Here is a 22,016-nt window from a genome sequence, read left to right on the forward strand (position 1 = left end):
ATAATGGCGACACTCATTCTAAGTAGATGATGAGCTAGAACATGCGTTAGGTACTCTGCAGTAGTTGTCTTCCTTTAATCCAAACAACAACTTTTTGAATTAGATATTATCATTTTACAGAGGGGATATCTGAGGTTCAAAGAGGTTAATAATGTAAGTTGCCCAAGGGAAGCAGAGTCAAGACTGCTTGTCTCAAAGGCTAGGCTGTCTGGTAAAGTTTCCAAGCTGTGAAATATAAGATGGAAATTACTTTCCTTGTCCTAGATCAATAAAAATTAAGATCAGCATTTTTTGCTACCTAAATGGAAAGAGCTCAGCATGTCCATATATGGCAGCATCTGTGACAAAAGCATGTGGGCTGGAACCATTTCCAGTCTACAGCTCAGATGGTAGGAGTGGCTATAGAGACTATGCAGGTGGTGGGTCAGGTTCAGGCATCCTGCCTGCAGGAGGGTGAGACACTGGTAACTACTGGTTGTGGTTCCAGCTCTACATTCAGCACAGTCAGCTGCCTGCTGTTCCCTGTTCTCCATTTTTTCCCTATAAGACCCGTAGGTCTATTAGATACGAAGAAAAGCATCCTAGAACTAGTTGCTCTCTGGAATAATGTCAATCAGGCCTTAATAGCTGACAGGAGAGAGAGAGGGTCTCTTGTAACCTCAAAACATAGAGCTCAAGAGCGTATGCTGGCTGGGTGCTGTTGCTCAAGCCTGTAATCCCGGCACTTTGGGAGGCCAAGGCAGATGGATCACCTGAGGTCAGGAGTTCAAGATCAGCCTGGCCAACATGGCAAAAACCCATCTCTACTAAAAAATACAAAAAATTAACTGGGCATGGTGGCGGGCCCCTGTAATCCCAGTGATTCAGGAGACTGAGGCAGAAGAATCACTTGAACCCAGCAGGCAGAGGTTGCAGTGAGCCAAGATCGTGCTACTGCACTTCAGCCTGGGCGACAGAGAGAGACTCCATCTCCAAAAACAAAAAGAGCATATGCTGAAGTCTAGTTCAAGGCATCCCGCTGTAGGGGTCATGAGAGCAAGAGCACATGGAGTGGTTTTGTCTGACTTCTGGCAAAGTTTTGTTTGGGTAAACTGGGATGAAATGCCGTCTATGGGACGACGTGTTGTATGAGCCTTAGATATTTATTAATACCAGGTAGCAAATACCTCCCCTCTTCCCTTTCCTCTTCCTTTCTGTAACTGTCATGAGCAGCCTGGAGTGACAGATCTGGGTGTAATATACTGTTATTAGATGCAGTTTGCTATATACTTGATCACACTTGCCCCTCATATACTGCTTTCCATTTCCCACTGCAGCCTGAGAAAGAACAGGGCTTGAGAAGGAGGGGAAAGGCAACTGGGAAGATTTCCTTTTCCTTTTGCTGCAGATGACATGGTACCATATCTATCCGATTATTTTTCTCTTTCAATCCCTCGTCTCACACCCATCTTAGATTGAATGTCTCTAATTAGTGAGATAGCAATTTTTTTTTTCTTTAGAGACAGGGTCTTGCTCTGTTGCCCAGGCTAGGGGGCAGTGGTACAATCATAGCTCACACAGCCTAGAATTCCTGGATTCAAGTGGCAATCCTACTGAGTAACTGGGACTATAGGTGCATGCCACCATGCGCAGCTAATTTTTTAATTTTTTGTAGAGACGGGGTCTTGCTTTGTTGCTCAGGCTGGCCTTGAACTCCTGGGCTCATGTGATCTTCTCGCCTTAGCCATGCAAAGTTCTGGGATTATAGGCATGAGCCATTACACCCAGCCACAAATTTTTAAATATATATTTTTTAGTTTTAAGTTTACAGCTCAGGGTTTTCAATATATTCACAAAATTGTGCAACCATCACCACTATCTGATACTGGAACATTATCACAATCCTGAAAAGAAACTCTGTTCCCATTAGCAGTCATCTCCTTTTCCCTTTTCCCAGGTTTCTGGCAACCTACTTTCAGTCTCTACTTCTTGTCTCTTTAGAGTTCTACTTTTTGTCTCGAATCTACTTTCTGTCTCTATAGATTTGCCTATTCTGGACATTTCATAAAAATTGAATCACAAAATGTGTTTGTTTCTGGCTTTTCTTTACTTAGCATAATGTTTTTAATGTTCACCCATGTTGCTGCCAGTATCAGTACTTGGTTCCTTTGTACAGCTGAATAATACTCCATTATATGAATATACCACATTTGTTTATCCATTCATCATTTGATGGACATTTCTACTTTTTTGGCTATTCTAAATAATGCTGCTATACACATTCATGTGCAGGTTTATATGGACATATATTTTCATGTCTCTTGGGTAATACTTAGAATTGTTGGGTCATATGGCAACTCTATGTTTAACTCCATGAGAAACTGCAAAATTGTTTTCTGAAGTGACTGCCCTATTTTACATTCCCACCAGCTATGTTTGAGGGTTCCAATGACTCATATCCTTTCTAATACTTGTTATTGTCCCTATTGTTGATTTTAGCCACCCTAGTTGATGTGAAGTCATGTGTACTTGATTTGCCTAATAACAAATGATGTTGAGCGTCTTTTCATATGCCCATTAGCCATTTGTATATCTTCCTTGGGGAAATACCTATCAAATCTTTGCCCATGTTTAAATCGTGTTATTTTTCTTTTTATTATTGATTTGCAGGAGTCCTTAAATATTTTAGATATATACACCTGTTGAAATCACAATAAAAATACAGAGAAGACTTTCTAAATTTAACATTTTATTTGGGATACAAGAATTGCAATGAGGGACATACATACAGATAGGATGGTCTTCAGTATATCTGAAGAACGAAGAGAAGATTGGGAGTTTATAAAAAAGAGAAATGTTATGTATTGTTTTTCCAGAAAGTTCTTTGGCATTAGTCAAATTTTGGGGAGCTGGCAAGCTCTCATTGGTGAGTGATGGCAGTAAAACCAGTCTTAGAGTTGCAGCAGGTTGTTTCAGGAGCCGTGAGATAAAACTGGTTTCAGGTTACAGCAGGCAATTTCAGCATCCAGGCTTGCAGAAAATTACATTCTCAAAGTGCTGTTACATTCCCTGAGTGCTTCTCCTAATGGCTTCTTGACTCTGTTTTAGTTGGGTGTGACAAGAATGACCCAATTCACATCACTTATTGGATATATGATTTGCAAATGTCTTTTCCTATTGTGTAGGCTGTCTTTTCACTTTAACGGAGGGAACTCTTCATGTAGAAGGTGACATGTGGGATAGCTCCTGAAATGAATGGCAAAAACAGAATAAAGCTAAAAACTACTAAAATAAGAATATGCATTATAATATGTATGATAAACAGATTGTGTGATTAGGGCTGTTGCTCAACCATCTGTGCTGTGTATTTTTGTTTGCAGATCTATGATAACTTTCTGTGTTTCAAGTGTCACTGTTTAAGCTACTCTAAATTAAAGAAGAGCAAATTAAAAAGGCAAATTAAAGAAGAACAGCAATCTCTTTCTTGCTTCCTATATTGATCAATTCCCCTGATGAATGGTTTGCCAATTATCTATAAATACATTGGTAGGTATTTAAGGATAAGCAGGCTAGAAACTGCATTTTCTAGGGCTTATTGGGAATAACATTCAGATAAGTCAATGTAATGTGGAAAATTTGCAAAACTTGCTTTCGTCTGTAAAGCTTGGAATGCATAGGGATAGAATGCACTTTTCTGTCTTAAAAGTGAAAAAGATGATCATGAAGTTCTTCAGAGAAACATGGACACACACAGACACATTGGCTAACATAGCAAAGACATACTGGAATTCCTAGTGATTTCACTATGATTCCTAATGATTGTGTATGGTACACTGTGAACTAAGATCATAAATTAATGCCAAGTTAGACAAGTAGGTTTTTGACACTGGAAATGGACAATGTCATTACTGTATAAGATAAAAATGAAAAAAATACTATAATTAGGGACTGCCAGGCAATAAATGAGATGCAGTTACCTGAAAGGGGAAATAAGAAAACATATTACTTCACTGTATGCCAGTGAATGAAGTGTGATTTATACAGACAACACTAAGTTAGGAAGGTGCCTTCCATGTGCAAGAAGAAAAAAACTAGGGGAAGAAAGTATATCCTGAAATATTCTTGGAGGCTTCTCTTTTCTGTCAACCTGAGAGATAATGATAGGAAGTTATGAGGAAGTGAGCTTTTCAATTATTGTGGACTGTTTTTATTTTTCTCAAAATCCCTTAGGTGAACAAAGGAAATCAAATCAATATAAACAATGGAAATGTCTGAGACATTTAGGAAATGGAAAACAATGTCCAACAGTAAGACTTGGACAGATCCAAACTGATACAGAAGTGGTGGAAAATTCCATCACCTTTGAATATTTACCCCCTCTGAAAATACAGCAGAACATCTACTGCTAACATCGTCAGTAGGACACTGAATTGGAATGATTTAATCAATCAAATACATCAGTCAAATTTTTACTCCCCATATCCAGGAGAAGCAGTTTCTCACAGATGTTTTATTGGTATGTAGGATCGCCAAGAAAAGAGACATTTTCCAAGGTAATCTGGGAAAAGTCTTGATTAGAATCATTTACGGTTATTTTGGTAGCTCTGGGTTATTAGGCTTAGCTACTAGGCTGCTCTGTATAAGGTCCTCAGAAGTTAATAGGAATTAAAATAGAAAGTCCGACCAATAATGATCCGGAAGAGGATTATATCCCCCAATTAAGACCACAGGATTGGTTTGTGGATGACAGAGTTGAGCTGCTGGCTCTCAACCCTGCAGATTAGGAACATACTAGAACTCTTTCTAGCTATTTTCAGAGCCCATTTTTGGATGTGTCACACATGCCTTTACATAAACTTTTTACAAAATTTCATTTATATTTTTACTTGCCAGTGATATTTGTTGAGACTGGGTTTTACTACATATCACAGAGTTCTAGAATATCAACGACTTAAACAAGATAGTATTTTATTGCTTTCTTGTAAAGTCCAGAGGTGGGCAAGGCAGTGTGGAGGTGGCAGGACTGATCCATGGTGGGCCCAGGGGCCCAGCCTTGTCTCACATCGCCAGGCTACCTTCACACATGTGTGCCCTTATCCACATGATATAGTCATCACATCTGTGTTCCAGGCAGAAAGAAGGAGGAAGAGATGAAGAGTGGCCACAGGTGCCGTAGCTCATTCATAAATAATTTTGAAGAAGCTGCCAGAGGAAATTTCCACATACACCTCATTGGCCAGAACATAATCATATGATTACACCAAGCAGCAAGGCAGGCTGGAAATGGAGATTTGATTTACAAAACTATTTACCCAGCTAAAAAATTGAAATTCAATTACTCTGAAATAAAGGGAGAACAAATACTGGGAGACAGACTGTGGTATTCACAATACCACAACTTAGAAGCAAAGTATTAGACTGAATTTTTTTTTTTTTTTTTTTTTTTTGAGACAGAGTCTCACTCTGTCGCCCAGGTGGGAGTGCAGTGGTGACATCTCGGCTCACTGCAACCTCCACCTCCCAGGTTCACGCCATTCTCCTGCCTCAGCCTCCCGAGTAGCTGGAACTACAGGTGCCTGCTAACATGCCTGGCTAATTTTTTGTATTTTTAGTAGAGACGAGGTTTCACCGTGTTAGCTAGGATGGTCTCAATCTCCTGACCTTGTGATACCCCCGCCTTGGCCTCCCAAAGTGCTGGGATTACAGGCGTGAGCCACCGGGCCCGGCCTAGAATGAATTTTGTAACACAATTCTGTCTTTCAGTTACTCTACATTTACCTGTTTTGAACTTCAGCACTGCCTTGTAGTTCTAATGTAACTGGCTTGATGTTGATCAAGAAGTAACTAAAAGATGCCTGAGATCTCTGACTGTGGAAATGAGAACTACATGGGGGTACATTTAATGGGGTTTAATGAGGTGGTTACCTTTTAATGTTTCACTGTTATTACAGAATAGTTGTGTTCACTCCTTTTGTACTCATTCTGTGATTATCTACTTTAGTTATTTGACTTTTAACAAATTATCAAATGTAACCACTCAGCAAACATTCTTTTCAGGCTGACTCTTAGACGTTTTTGTCTGTGTTTACATGACAGTGTCCCCATATCACTGTGAACACTGTGAACGCCCTCCGCTGCACCTTCTGAAGCGTGAATGTTTCTTCTTTGGCAGAAGTAGAACTGAGTAAATAAACCTTGCCTCAGTGGAGAGAGATACTTTAGGTAATGAAAACTCACCAATGGTTTGGCCTAATTATGGATCATCAACAGGATATATGCTTCATGGCCAAAGAGATGGAAATGGATAATGCCATTTAAAATGTGGGAATATAATTACAGGAAGAAGAGATTATGAAACATCATAAATGTTGAAGAGAAATCTTGCTTCGGATGCCACTTAAAGTAGGCCAGTAGGTTAAGGAAGAATATAAATAAATACATATGGTCTATTTAAACCATATAAACATTAGAAAGATATTTTAGTAGCAAAATTAATCTTGAAAATTATCCATCCAAATATTTTTATTTTATAGAAGAGGTTACTGAATACAGGAAAGTGAGCCAGGAACTGTTATAAAATTAGTCATAAACCTCTCGGGAAAATAATTTCTATTTTTGCCATTATTGAATAATAGTCAACTATACACAAAAGATTTTTGTAAAATTCTCACAAAGAGCTGCAACTGTTACTAATTTTTCTCATAATCAATTATTTACATTATTTTTAAGTTAAATCTTGAAACAAATCCCTAAACTCCTAAAATGAGGGGAAAGAATCATCTTCTCATAAAAATGACATGATTTGGAGAGTAAAATTGACATTTGAATATCATGTCTTACTCCTGCAAGCAAAAGCCAGTTGATACTTAAATATATGTGTCTAACTGCTTAAATATAAACGCAAAAATTCCAAAACAACTCAAGCTTGGAAACACAGAAGTACTATGAAAACTGCTACCCATTGTTTATCTGCTGCTGCTTGTTTACCAAGAGCAAATGTGAGTGGTCGTACATTAGATATGAGAACTAACATCAAACCAGCTTAAAAACATATTTATTTCTTATATTCTCAGTTTTTCACAGCTTGGTGGGCAAGAACTAAAATTATTTCAGTGAAATCTAAAGAGGAAACCTGTTAATCTGGCAATCAGGGCGATGACAGGGCATTTATAAGCTACCAATTACATGTTGTATTTAGTCCTGCATGTTTCTCTATTAGCGTCTTCTGTTCAATATATTCTTCTAAAAAGGTTTTGGAAATATTTCATCTGTCTCTGTTGATTAAGGAGCATTTGTTTTCCATGCTTTAATTGGATAATGAAGAAAATAAGCACTATAATCTACTTAACAAGCAAGACCGTGGAAAACTTAACCACGAAGCTAACAGAATTGCTGACCTTTTGTCATTTCTGCATCACCCACAGAATGACCTTCTGCCTGAAAAGTTCATCCAGAGAGTCATCACTTTGTACCCCTGATCAGCGTGCTAAGCAAAGAGCAGCTGTGACTCAGCCTGGTGACTGAAGAGATGGTTCCTGGTTCTTTTATAGGGCACCTGTGTCCATTTTGCTGCTGTGGACATCCATCTTTACTCAACATTCCTAAATTAAAATTGAAGGCTTTAGGAAGAGTTGTTATTATTATAAAGCTATATTAAGAAATAATAGCCTTTAAAATTTATTAACACATTCTTAACAAATGTTATTGGGACAGGAAAATGAAGCAAACAAAAAGACATGAACAGAAGGGATTCTGTAGCATTTGTAGTTGATTCATTCATTCTCTTTCTTTCAGTCCATTTTTTTCTCCTCTCTCTTTTTCTTCCTCCCTTCCTTCCCTACCGTTCTCTCCCCTCCCTCCCTTCCCATTTCCTTTTCTCTCCTCTCCAACACTGGTTACTGAAAATGCTTTACTTAATGATTTTGTAATGTCAGGACATGCTCTGGCAACCTCTCAAATACTTGGAAGGATTAATATGAAGGAACAGGCTGGCAGCTTGCTGAATTCATTTAAACAACAAATGCTATGGAACAAACAATTTAAAAAATGAGTGCCAGCTAGTTTTTTAAAGTAACTTTTCTTACTTAACTGAAGACTGGTATCGATTGAACTAATTCAATGCAGAAGGGCCATCTTCATGCTGTTAACTCCAAAGAAATGTTGAGTTATTGTTTTTTGCAATAGTGGTGTACACAGCCTATTTCACTCTATCTTGGTATCTGTTTTCACAAAACCATCACAAGAACCCAGATATAATTCAAATCCAGTCTGTCCATTACACACAGATTAAAATTCCAGACATAAAACTAAATCTCTGTTTTTTTAAAATGAAAAACAATTTTAATTGACAAGTAAAAATGATCTTTACTGATCATATACAACACGTCCTTTTGGAATATGTATACATTGTAAAATGGCTAAATTGAGCTAATTAACATACTTATTTTTTAGGGAATGAGAATGCTTAACATTTCTCGGCAATTTTCAGGACTATAATATATTGATATTAACTATAGTCACCATGTTACGATAAATCTATTTAACTTATTCCTCCTATCTAACTTAAACTTTGTGTCCTTTGATCAGCATCTCAATTGCCTCCTCGACTCCAGTTCCCTGGTAACTACCATTTTACTCCTTACTTGTATGAGTTCAACGTTTTTAGATTCCAAGTATAAGTGAGAACATGCAGTATTTTTCTGTACCTGGTTTATTTCACTTAATATCTCCTAGATTTATCTATGTTGTCACAAATGACAACATTTTCGTTTTTTTCAGGGTCAAGTAGTACTCCATTGTGCATATATAGCATATTTTCTTTATCCATTCCTATACTGATGGATACTTAGTTTGAGTCCATATCTTGGCTATTGTGAATAATGCTGTAATGAACAGGGGAGTGTAGCTATCTCTTTGACATACTGATTTCATTTCCTTTGTATGTGTATCCAGAAGTAGGATTGCTGGATCATCTGGTAGTTCTATTTTTAATTTTTTGAGGAACCTTTATACTATTTCCCATAATTACAGCACTAATTGACATTCACACTAACAATGTACAAGAATTCTCTGTTCTCCACATCCTCACCAAAATTTATCTTTTGTCTTTTTGATAATAGTTATTCTATCAGGTGTGAGGTGATATCTCATTGTGGTTTTAATTTGCTTTCTCTGATGATTAGTAATATTGGGCATTTTACATATGCCTGTTGGCCACTTGTGTGACTTCTTTTGAGAAATGTTTATTCAGATCTGTTTCCCATTTTTAAACTGGGTTATTTGTTTTCTAATTATTGAGTTGTTTGAGTTCCTTAGAGATGTTGAACCCTCATCAGATGTATGGTTTGCAAATGTTTTCTCCCATCGCATAGGTTGTCTCTCTACTGTGTTGATTGTTTCCTTGACTGTGTCCATTGCACACAAATTAAAATCACAGTAATTAAACCACATCTCTATTATTAGCTGGATTTCGTGGGGGCACGTTTCACTGTAAGCATTTTGGATTCAGAGCTTTTCTGGTTACTTTGGGTAAAGGCCCCTAAGCGGCAGGATGCTTCTCCTCCAGGATTCCTTGGTTTCTGATCTCTGAACTAGCTATGTTCTTCAGCTACTTTTCAAACAAAAATGAATAACTTGCTGACTCACTGACTTTACACACAAAAATATAAGAAACAACATTCTTGGCAGATGGGTTCATTTAATGTTCTCTAAACTTATTCTCCTTTGTGGCCCTGTTCTAACAGCTGTTTTTTATCTTTATTATTTATTAATAGGGTTATGGCACACCATAGATTTTTGAACCTCTCTCTCTCTCTCCCTGGAGCTTAAATTATTGCCTGATAGGAAAACTATCAAATCATATTGATTGTTTCAGGTCTCAGAGATGTTTCTCCTGAGCTAATTTTCTTCCTCTTCCATTTGTCTCTTACCCAAGAGAGAAAACACAACCCAGAGTGTGTTAGAGGTGAATTGCTTCATGAATTGCTTCACGGAGCTTGCTGGCATTGATCAACACAGGATTCTGCCCTTTTCTTTTGTGGCAGTTTCCTGCTTAGATAAATTTTTCATTGTTGTGGTTTTAACGACTTATTTTTATTTTTTTCTTTTTACAAAGTAATAAATGCGCATGGAAGTACTTCAAATAGTACAAAGTGTATACAGTAAGTCTCCTTCCACCCACTGAGACGCAGTCCTCCAGCTCATCTCCCAAGAGGAGCGTCCCTAAAACTTCCCATTACAGAGACAAATTTCATTTATTCGCCTGTAATTCAGAGCACTCCATGATCTTTCTTGAACCTCTTTCCCTCTTTTCTAACCCCCACTCCTGGCACATACCCCCTACTGCCACCACATCTGCTATCCTGCTCCTGGTTGAGTCCTGGGTTTGCTCCTGAGTTTTCCCTGGGAAACACAGGTCTTTGCTCTGCTGGTCCCGTCTGGCAGGGTGTCCTCTATTCTCCTCCCAAAGCCTGCCCAGCTTCAAAACTCTGCTCAGATCTAACCTGCCTTGCAAGGTCTTCAGAATTTCCCTAGTCTGAAAGTGATCATGTTCTCCTTTTTCATCTTGTCATGAAGCATGATGGCTGATTTTCTTGTATTCATCTGATGTATTTGTCTCCACTACTAAGCTGTAAGACCTGAGGGGGAAGGAATTAAGAAACTTCAACTCTAGGCTCAGCTCAGCCATTAATAACTATGTGCCCCAGAAAAAGCCACTATGCTTCTCTGAGCCCAGTTTTCTTATCAGTCACAACATTTTTGAAAACAAATAGCCAAGCCTTACAAGACTCAAGAAGAAAGCAGTAGCTCGTGCTGCCTCTATGTTCTTAAATTAGGGAAACATATTCTTTCTTTCCTATGTAAATGAAAATAAACATTTCAAGTAAATAAATTAGGTTATTACTGTCTCTAAGAACTACAAGCCTCATGGAAATACAAAGAATGTGTTTATTGAAGTATATGAAGTAAACACTGAGAATTATAAATCTGAGCGATTAATACAGAATCCCAAGTTCCATGGAATGTTTAATTATGTACCAATACCCTCCATTCAAGTAAATAACTTGCAGGTTGATTGAATTCATGGACTTTCATTGGTGGTCTCTGAAATTAAATAAAAACCTTTAAGCTTTCTTAAGGTGTTGTTTATAGCAGGTGTTATGTCTTATGCACCTGCAGGGAGGGATGGTCAGGGGCTTGTGACCTTATTTAAACAGTTAAAATACTCAGTACATAATCACCAAAATGTCCTCCTAGGAAAGAATTTCATTTAAGTCTGGTTAAAGTAGACTTTAATATTCATAAGAGGACAGAATTTTTGCCTAAATAAATCTATCGTGCAGAGTTTTGTGGCAATAATTAAATAAAGCCGAAGAGCTTAACATTACAATGGAAATTTTTCTTTCTAAAATGGGAAATAAAAACAAATAGTTTAACATTTCAGGTCATGAAAAAGAGCTTATAAAATTCTCAGACTACAGATATTAAGGTACATTCATACAAAAAAAGAGAAAATAAGAAGAATCACAGGAAGGTTTTTTTTTTGGTTTAACTTTACAAAAATAATTGTGAAAACCTGGATGAAAGAAATAATGTTCTAGAAAAATATGGTGTACTCATCCAGATGATAGAAAATCTAGGTAGATGTTCTAAAAAGGAAATCAAGTAAGTAAAAAAGTTGCTTTTGTTTCTTCAAATGGTTTCCCTGGAGAATTCTACAAAGCATTTAGAGACCACAAAATTCCAATGTTACTTAAATTATTTCAGATCATTAAAAAAAAAAGAAAAGTCTCTAGGTGCATTTTATGAAGGAAGTATAACATTGATAACAAAGAAATGACAAAGATTACACCAAAAGGAGAATATGGAGACTAATCTCATTTATCAATAAAGTACAAAAATCTGAAAATACTAGCATATAAAGCTCAGTAGTTCTTAAAAGAATGATAAGTCATTACAAGGTGGGGTTTATTTTAGAAATATAAGACAATATTATGAACTGTAATTCATTACTTGATGGATCCAAAGAGAAAAAACAGCTGATCAGCATTAACAATACTGAAAAGAGCACTGAGCCAGCATCATGCTTTATGGAATAACTTAAGAAGCATTCCTAAATTTTTTAAATGGGGTGATGAGATGAAGTGGAGGTAATAGTCAAGTTCATTTTGAAAAATAAAAATACCTCATGCATACATCAACATAAATTACTCTTAATGAGTTTATATTTTAAATGTAAAAAAATCAAACAGCAAAAACATTAGTAAATTCTTGTAAAGGAGGAAGATCTTTCTAATTACAGACTCAAAGCCATAAGCCATTTTAGAAAAGATTGTAAAATTCAAGTACTTTAAAACAAGTCAAAACAAAAACTTCTGCATGGAGGTAAAAATTTGATAAGCCAATTCAAAGGACAGACAACTGACAAACTGGGAAACATTATTTGTAACTCATATCACAAAGAAAAAGCTCACCTCCCTCTTACATAAGCATCTTCTTCAAATAAATATTAGGTTGATGCAAAAATAATTGCGCTTTTTGCCACACTAGTAATAGCAAAAACCACAATTACATTTTTTTTTCGCCAACCTAATATTTAAATTTACTTTTGCACCAACTGAAAAAAGGCTCATGCCCATAATCCCAGCACTTTGGGAAGCCAAGGAAGTGGGCTGATCGCTTGAGCCTAGGAGTTTGAGACCAGCCTGGGCAACATGGTGAAATCCTGTCTCTGCAAAATATACAAAAATGAGCTGGGCATGGTGGTGCGCACCTGTAATCCCAGCTATTCAGGAGGATGAGATGGGAGGATCGCTTGAACCCGGGAGGTGGAGCTTGCAGTAAGCCAAGATTCTGCTGCTGCACTCCAACCTGGGTGACAGAGCCAGACTTTGTCAAATAAATAAATAAATAAATAAAGATGTCTGTCTGTTAAACACATAGGAAAAAAATAGGCAAAGAATTATGAACAGAGAGTACAGCACAGGCAATACAAATGGCCTTTAGATTTATAAGAGGATACTCATCTGCACTCATAAAAAGAGAAATGCTGAATCAAATAATACCATGTTTATGGTTTCAAAACATGGCCCCAGAATTATACGACACTCCGTTAGGAGGTGAAGTCTGTATCTCTTTCTCTTGAATCTGAGTTCTGTAGCTTTGCAACCAAAAGCTTACAGCAGGGGTATTACTGGGCCAATTTCTGAGCTAAGGCTTTAAGAAACACAGTTTCCAATTCCTCTGTCTCTTTCTCTTAAAACCCAGCCACCATGCTGTGAGGAAGCACAAGCCTCTCAGTAGGAAGGCCCATGCGGACAGGAACCAACAGTCCGTACTGACTTGCCAGCCATGTGAGTATCCGTCCTGGAGGAAGGGCCTCCAGCCTCAGTTGAGCTGCCCAGTTGGCCCTGGAGGGAGCTGTCCTCGTCAAGCTTGGAGAAACTGAAGATTTGAAACTAGTTAAGTAAGTGTTTTGTTTTAAGCCCTGTGAGCTGATTTAAGGTGGTCTTTTAAAATATAGTGATAGATAACCAAAGCAACCATTTTTACTATTTTCCACTTCTTTTAGAATGTCAAAAATCCAGAAATTTGGCAACTAGATTGTCAAGGCTTTGTGGAAGCAGTTACTCTTACACATTGCTAGGAGATACGGAGATGAGATGGATTGAGGCAGCCATGGAAGCAATCATTTCCTGTATTTTTTTTTTAATCTTTTGAATTTGGAACTATATGAGTAAAATACCTCTTTCACACAGTCTACCTTGAAAATAACCTTGAAAATAAAAAAAGTTAAAGTATATACCAATTAGTTATTTAGGAAATTTATATTTAATATGTGTATTGAATTATACAGTTTATAAGGCAATTTTACAAATATTGCCTCATTTTATTAATCATAACAACTCTCTGAAGAATAAGTAGGGCAATTATTATAATCCCCAATTATAATTGCAGAAACCAAAACCCCGGTTTTCACCCATCAAGTAAATAGTAAGGCCAGAATTTAAACTGAGCTCTCCTGATACCAAATCCAATTCTTTTGCATGAAACAGCTTCATTTAATGGACAGCAAACTATGATAGAAATGAGTAGATCCAGGTCCTACTTCCAACTTTTTCTTTATCTCTTGAATATTACTGGATAAGATACTCAACTTCTCTTGCACTCAATTTCATCACCCAAAAACTAGACATGAAAATACATATTGTTCTCACTTACTTCTGGAGAATATTATCGGGATAAAATAAAATAACAACTGTGAAGATGTTTTGAAAAAGGAATTGCAAATCATTAAAATATGAATTATAAATGTAAAAGAGCATGGCTCTGCTTAAAGATAGCTGACTGAGGACACAAATTTTCAGTTAAAAAGATAGAGTTAAGAATACTCACCAATGTGAGATGTAAAGAAATTTTAAGGAAATAGGAAGTAGATGGAGTATGAAAACTGATGAAGTGGGAGAGAAGCAGGACTGTGTAGCATACACTAAGAAGAAACACAGCCAAAGAGGTTGCTGATCAGCCCCACAAATCTCTGGACTGTCTAGGATTTGGACATACCATGTGCATTACTACCACTCCAGTCCAAAACTAAAGATATCAGTGCCCCCCAGATAAAGCCAATTCCATTCAGACATTTAGTCATCTCCAGTGAAATGATTGACTTGCACTGTCATCTCAGAAGTAAAACTGGTAATTGACAAATTCCATCCACATATCCAGGTCTCTCAATCAGCTTTCTGTTGCCTCAGTCTTAAAAGTGACCATTGAAAAACAAATGATACAGGGAATAGAAAAGAATTTTAAAAACCTCTGATTGGTATCCTTATAAAGATTCATTAAAAATTTCCATCCAGTAAAAGAAGATAGTATACTAAGTAATAATCAGGAAATAAGAAAGGCCTCTCTGAAAATTTTTTTCACACACAAAAATAAACAAATAAGTTCGAATTCAAATTAAGGAAGTGTCCTTGAAAATATTACAAAGGATGAAGAGTTGTAGAATACAAGGGTAAAATTCAGAGATATGAAATTATCAATATGTGAGATCCAACATATAACCAATGGGATTCCATAAAAAAGATTAGTAAGATTGGAAAGGAGGAATTATCGAAAAACTAGAACAGCAGTTCTCAAGGTATGATCTGAGGACCTCTGAGGTCCTCCCTTTTCTTTATCATAACCAAAAGACATATTTCAACAGATTGAATGCAGAAGCAAATACAAGAATCAGTTGTCTTCTTGTAAGATATTATAGAGATTGTCAAAAACAATGCTATTTTTAACCTTAATCCTTTTGTTTTGGGAAGTATATTTTCATAAAAATGTATATTATCAATGTTAACATGCAATGATTTTCTTATTAAAATATTTTGAAATTAATGCATATTTTTTACATTTCTGAATTTAAATTTCTAGTATGTTAAATACTGATAGATGCAGTAAACAAAAATCTTTAGTGTCCCCAATATTTTTTAAGAGTGTAAAGAAGATGTAGGATAAAAAAGTTTGAAGGCTGATATTTTAGAGAATACCTCAAACTGAAGGACAGTAGCCTGCAAATGAAACAAACAAACAAAAACCCAAAACCAAAAAAAAGAAAAAAAAATCTAGTAAGCTCCCAGCACAATGAAAACCAGACATAACTGAAAGTTTTGAACACAAGGGATACATAAAATATTCTAAAAAATTTCTAGTGAAAGAAAGTAGGTTATTAAGGAAAAACATCAGACTAAAAAACACTAGAATAAAGCCTTTAAAATTTGAAGGGGGAAATAATTTCCATCTAGAATTGTTTATACAGTCAAATTAGCAATTAACTACAAGGGTATGATAAAGCCATTTTTATAAGTGCAAACACTTGGAACTTTTATCCTTTCCTCAGGAGTTACTTGAGTATGTGCTCCAGCAAAAAGAATGAGTGAATGAAGAGAGAGGAAGATATAGTCTATGGCAGAGTAAATTTAATTTACAAAATTAATAAAGGAAAGTACAATGATGATGGCTCTACAGTTGATCTAGAGAACCTATCTACAGGTCAGAATAAACCAGAGGTAAGAAGATCTGGGATGGCGATCACAAGGAAATCAAAGGGGCCTGAGAGATTTTATAGTATTCTTAAAATGACTTAAGGAGATGATATAAACAAATAATGCAAAGAAATAAGAAAGCATTTTCGAACTAAAAAACCACAGGAAATAAATGTAATCATGATACTCAACTGGATAGTGAACAATATTTGCATTATTATAAAGATGTAAATAAACACTTTATTGATTTTTTCTTTTTTTAAGACTGTCTTGCTCTGTTGCCCAGACTGGAGTGCAGTGGCACAATCTCGGCTCACTGAAAGCTCCACCTCCTGGGTTCACGCCATTCTCCTACCTCAGCCTCCTGAGTAGCTGGGACTACAGGCACCCGCCACCACACCCGCCTAATTTTTTTTATTTTTAGTAGAGGTGGGGTTTCACCATATTAGCCAGGATGGTCTCGATCTCCTGACCTCGTGATCCGCCTGCCTCGGCCTCCCAAAGTGCTGGGATTACAGGCGTGAGCCACTGCACCTGGCCTGATTTTTAACTTTTAGAATCATGCCATGTGAAAGCATCAAATAGTATGTTTATAGGGTGGCATGTAAATGATATTAGCCTTGAAATGTTATAGTACAAGTACACGTCAGAGGCTAGAAGGTGGAAAGGAATAGTGAAGGGGCTAACATCCTTATTTCCTAAAGTGGAGAGAACAATAAAGGTGAGCTACATTATCTAAAATTAAAAAGGTAATCAACAGAGAAGTACAAATATTGACATAGCTACGCTGGGGACAAGTGAAAGTTGTCGTTAATGTGTTAAATAATTTCTTACTAGAGCAGAACATATATAAATAACAAGAAAACTGAGAAATCTAGAACTAGCTGCCTAAGATTATTATCTAGCAGTAACAGCCATTTAAAGAAGTAACCACCAGAAGAAACAAATAACTAAAAGGATTGTCTGTGGAGATGTGAATGGGGACAGAAGAAATTCATCAAGACCCTTTCTTTAAAGTGCAAGTATTTTGATATCTAACTGGATGTCTCAATTAACAGAAGAGTCACGTCTAGGAAGGATGTTTGAAATGTTACATTAGGAGGCTGACAGCTGTTCCTTCCTGAGGTTTGGAGGTGAGAATTATTGACACAACCCCAGTATCATGGAGCACTCCTCTCTGCAAGTGTAAACCGCTGTGTGTTGTTTGAAGAACACTGCACGTGCTATCTTCCTCAGTACTATTCTGGTAAGTAACTTAAATCACCACTAAATATTTTAGCTCTTCTGTCTTCCTTTCCTCATTATTCTTCTCTCCAGTTTTTTATTCCGTTGTCTCCTTTATAGTTGCCATTTACAAACTGGTTCAAGTTTTTGTTAAAGAGTTTTAAGTTCTTACGGAGAAAAATACTGGAGTAATTTATATTAAATCATACTTTTGGAATCTCTTGTCCTCGTTTGGACAGGAATATGTGGGGAAATCCAGGGGCTTCTTCAGAACAGCAAAGCTCTTTCAGGTAAATCCTCTCCTCTGAAAGGGCCTTTCTGTCATTAAGTGATAGACACTCTGGAATGTTGCAAATAGAATAGAGACACTGGAGACCCGCATGCCCCCGTATGCCCATGTGGCTCCATTTTTGCTGGAACAATGGATATCAGCCAGCATCTTCTATCTTAGTCAGTTTGGGCTGCCATGATAAAAATGCCATACACTGTGAGACTTAACCAGCAGAAATTTATTCCTCACAGTCCTGGAGGTCAGGAAGTCCAAGATCAAGGTGCTGGCACATCCAGTGTCTGGTGAGCACACTCTTCCTGCTTTGCAGATGAATGCCTTCTTGTGTCTTCATATGATGGAGCAAAGGGAGAGAGGAAGCTCTCTCCTTCTCCTTATAAGTGCACTAATTCCATTTGTGAGGGCTCTATATTCATAAGCTGCCACAGGCCCCAACTCCAAATACCATCATATTGGGCATTAGTCTTCAACATATGAATTTTAGGGGAGACAACATGTAGTTCATAGCAGCTTGATATATTCTGAATGCCATTAAATTAAAAAAATAAGGAGACCTAAGTTTATTTTGCAGATCGGTATAGTGATTGTAATAAGACAAACCATCCTAGTATTGAAAGCCCTGCATCATGAGAAACCCCCTAGTCCCAGAAAAACTGGAACACTTGGTCACCATATGGTTAGGATGACTAGTATGAAGCCAACTGCTCTGAATAAGATCCCAGATCCACCACTTATTAGCTATGTGAATTTGTCAAAATTATTTCATTATTTCACTTTTTCTCAATTATCTTATATAAAAATGAGAATAGTGTACGTACTTAACTGGTAAGGTTATAATAATAAATGATGTAAGACATGTAAAGAACTCAAAATGGTGCCTAGCACATGTCAAGCACTAAATAAATATTACCTAATAACAAAACAATAATGTTACTATTTTTAAGTGGAAAGATGATTTATTGTGTACTAAAGTAAACATAATTGTGTAAATGACATCATTTTGTGTTGGAGGTTGATTATGTCAAATGGGACCCATGGATGCTTTAAGATGTCAGCTGAGTGAAAATCAAATATTTAAATGGTTAATTCTATAAACTCTGCAGAAAGAGCTGCCAGGGAAAGCTACACCCCATGTTTATCAGTGTTGTAGACAAAGCTTGAATAAATAGGTGCTATTAAAACTATCCAGTAAACAAAGCTATTTTCATATCTGATTTTAAAATATGAGGTCATGTTCACATAGATGAAATTGAAATGAACATCAGGTATTTATCGTTGACAAAATAGGTCATAAAATGTGGAATATGGAGAAGTAGAGACAGGGGTTACTAAGTTTGAATTGTTCCAGTACTTATTACTTTTATGATATTAGGAAATTCCTAGTCTTCCTGAAATTGAGGATTGTAAAAACATACAGTGGATATCTGCTTCTTTTTGTTTGTTTCTTTGCTATACAACTTGTTAACATCCTTCCTGCTTTTTAGTAATCTCCTAGCAAGTGGGCACTGGTCCCATTATGGAAATGAAGTGGCCAAATACTGCTTCCTCCAGCCTCGCTGTGGTTATAACAGTAGTCATGAAACCTTAGCATGAATCAAAATCACATGCAAAACTTTTTAAAACATAGATTGCTGAGCCTTATCCCCAGGGGGTTTGAGAATTTGTGTTTCTAACAAATTCCCAGGTGATCTTGATGCTGCCGGTTGGGGACTATACCATAAGAACTACTGAGCTAGAATGTGGGGACATGATTTAGGTCAATCAAAGAGATGAAGCTATCTGGGATTTGAGATAAGGATACAAACATAAGGTTAGCTGAGAAATTATCTGTGGATAGAACAAGCATAACAGGAATCCAACTCTAGCAACGCCAAGTGTTCAACGATTGTTATCAAAGCAGGTAGCTTTTAGATTGTTGCTGTGAATAACCTTGGCTGTCTAGGCTTCCTTGATTTTTTACTGTTTCCTGGAGACTAACTCCATCACCTTCTGTCAGTCTATGAGCCACGCTATGTCTCTTCAGTAAATTACCTGTAAGGGTAAGCTCACCACTGTCAGTTTCTGTTGCATGCATCTAGGAACTCTGACTAGAGGAGCAATGTTATCAATGAGTAAGCCGGGACTTAAACTGTTGTCAGCCAGGGGTGTCAGTAACTCAAGTTTTGACAATAACTGAGTAAGTGATAGAGGAATGCTGTCAGTACTATATGAGCACAGAGGAGAGGATTTAATCCAAGTGACTGGCAATTGAGGGATAGGAAATGGGGGAAGAGCATGTTTGAAGAGGATGTTCAAGGCAGATAATAGCAGGATAAAATGAGAGCTGTAAGTAGGAATGAATTTATGGAAAACCCTGTGTGCCCGGCAAGGGAATTTAGATGATCATCTGCAGGTCCACATTTCCTAGGCTCCTCTGATCATAGGAATCACTCTGGAGATTCTAAGGTAGGACCCCATAATCTAATTTTTAAATTAATCTTATGATCAAGCAGACTTGAAAATACTGCCACAGATAACAAGAAGCACTCGGGGATCTTATGTTTGGGAGGGCATGTCTTCCTAGAATACTCTCTGACAGTTTGATGAAGACAGAGTTAAGGGGTGAAAGATGGGAAGCAGGCAGGCCAACTAGGATGTTGCTATAATTGTTGGGGCAAGAAATGGTATGTGCCTCAATAAGTGCAGTCACTGCAAGAAAAATGATTCAAAATACATAATAAACAACAGATTCCCAGGTGATCTTGATGCTGCTGGTTGGGGACTATACCATAAGAACTACTGTTGATCAACTAGTATTCAAGAGATGATGGGATTTAGGGTGAGGAAGAAGGGGAGGAGTCTGTAAGGACATCTCCCAGGACTTGGAACTTGGGTGATGGATGGACACGTGAATGTTCCTTTTCAAAAAGTCTGGAGGGAAATCTAAGGTGCAAGACAGAGCAGCAGAGAGAAGCAGTGTCCAGGAAAGCGGTATAATTTTTTCTGATAATAGTATAGAGAAGCTTGAAATGGCTTATAGAAGGGGAGAATGCTGAGATCCTCAGCACACTCTAAATATTGTTGCATAGACTTCTGCCAGAGAAGAAGAATTGAAATTATTATTTATTATTGTTCTATTCACATGATATCTCCTTCTCAGGCTGGGATGCTTGTCTCACACATAAAAGGAATGCTATAGCAAGAGAGTACCACATTGTGTTTGTGTGTGTGTGTGTGTGTGTGTATGTGGTGTATGTGTGTGTGTGTTGCGTATGTTTCATGTGTGTGATGTGGGATACTTTTTCTAATGTGACTTCACAGCACTATCCAAAGTTTCTATATGTATCCTTTAGCACAGTCTCAGACTAGGGCATAAAGGGGCTCAGAGAGTCTGTCTTTTGTTGTAGCAATGTAGTCAGGAGAGGGAAGTGAGAGATGATGTAGCCAAGAAAAACTCAGATAGGAGAAGGAGATGCTGTTGTACGAGGCAACACAGAACAGTGGGGCTTATGTTGCTGAAAGCCACTTAAAGTCACTGGCCCGAACATGTGATCCCACTACAAACCGAGTTCTCCCTATGTGACTCACTGAATGACACAGTGTGAGCTATTTGACTTCCGGTTTCCTGCCCCATTTAACAGGAACAAAAAAGCAGATAGAGGTTTTATTGTAGTAAACAACAAATTAACATAAAAGATGTAGCATGCACCATAAAATATTCTTGTTAAAAGGTGAAATGATTGACAAATTTAACATTAAAAATAATATCCTTTTGCATCAGTGTTTATACAGGAATTTCAGACCTCATTTCTAAACACTGTTTTCATTCATGTAGTTTCATTCACTGATTTGGTGCTGTGGCATGTTAATTATTTTTTCTTAGAAGTCTTTCTAGTTTGAGAGATTCACAGTTCTTTCTAAAATGCAAACCAGAAAAGTAAATAATTAATGCTAGTATACTTAATCTTCCTATATCTTTAAAAGTGAAGAAACACAAGTATATCTTTACGGGATCATGTCCCCTTTGATCTTCACAGTCTTTCATAGCAGATTTTTTCCTTTAAACACAGAATAATTGATACCAATATAGCTAAATGTGTTAAACACTAAAAGATAAACACTGATGGTACATAGTGTTTATATTTAAACAAAATAACAAGCAAATGCTTGTTTAATGCTCATAAATTCCCTCTGAAGTTAGTACTATGATTATTCCAATATCACAAATGAGAACACTGTGACTTGGTGAATTTAAGCAACTGGGCCAAGGCCAAACAACGAAGTCTTTTTTTATTCCATTATTCTCATTATTTATTTATTTATTTATTTATTTATTTATTTATCTTTCCAACTTTTATTTAAGTTCAGGGTGGTATATATGCAAGCTATTTCATGGGTAAATTGTGTGATGCAAGGGTTTGGCATACAGATTATTTCATCACCCAGGTAATAACCATAGTACCCAATAGGTAGTTTTTCAATCCTCACTCTCCTCCCACCCTCCACCCTCTTGC

The 22,016-nt window shown here is 37.0% G+C and overlaps 1 long non-coding RNA gene across 1 annotated transcript in view; it reads left to right on the plus strand.

Annotated features, from left to right (window-relative positions):
* The window catches only part of LOC134810883 (uncharacterized), a 32,706-nt gene that overhangs the window by 5,584 nt on the left and 5,106 nt on the right, over window positions 1-22,016 (plus strand). Inside the window, exons 2-4 of the long non-coding RNA XR_010159620.1 lie at window positions 13,246-13,444; window positions 15,866-16,034; window positions 17,069-17,256. This is a non-coding gene — a long non-coding RNA (uncharacterized LOC134810883). The remainder of the gene's footprint in view (window positions 1-13,245; window positions 13,445-15,865; window positions 16,035-17,068; window positions 17,257-22,016) is intronic.

Source organism: Pan troglodytes, chromosome 7 (genome assembly GCF_028858775.2).
Source record: "Pan troglodytes isolate AG18354 chromosome 7, NHGRI_mPanTro3-v2.0_pri, whole genome shotgun sequence".
Classification (NCBI taxonomy): domain Eukaryota; kingdom Metazoa; phylum Chordata; class Mammalia; order Primates; family Hominidae; genus Pan; species Pan troglodytes.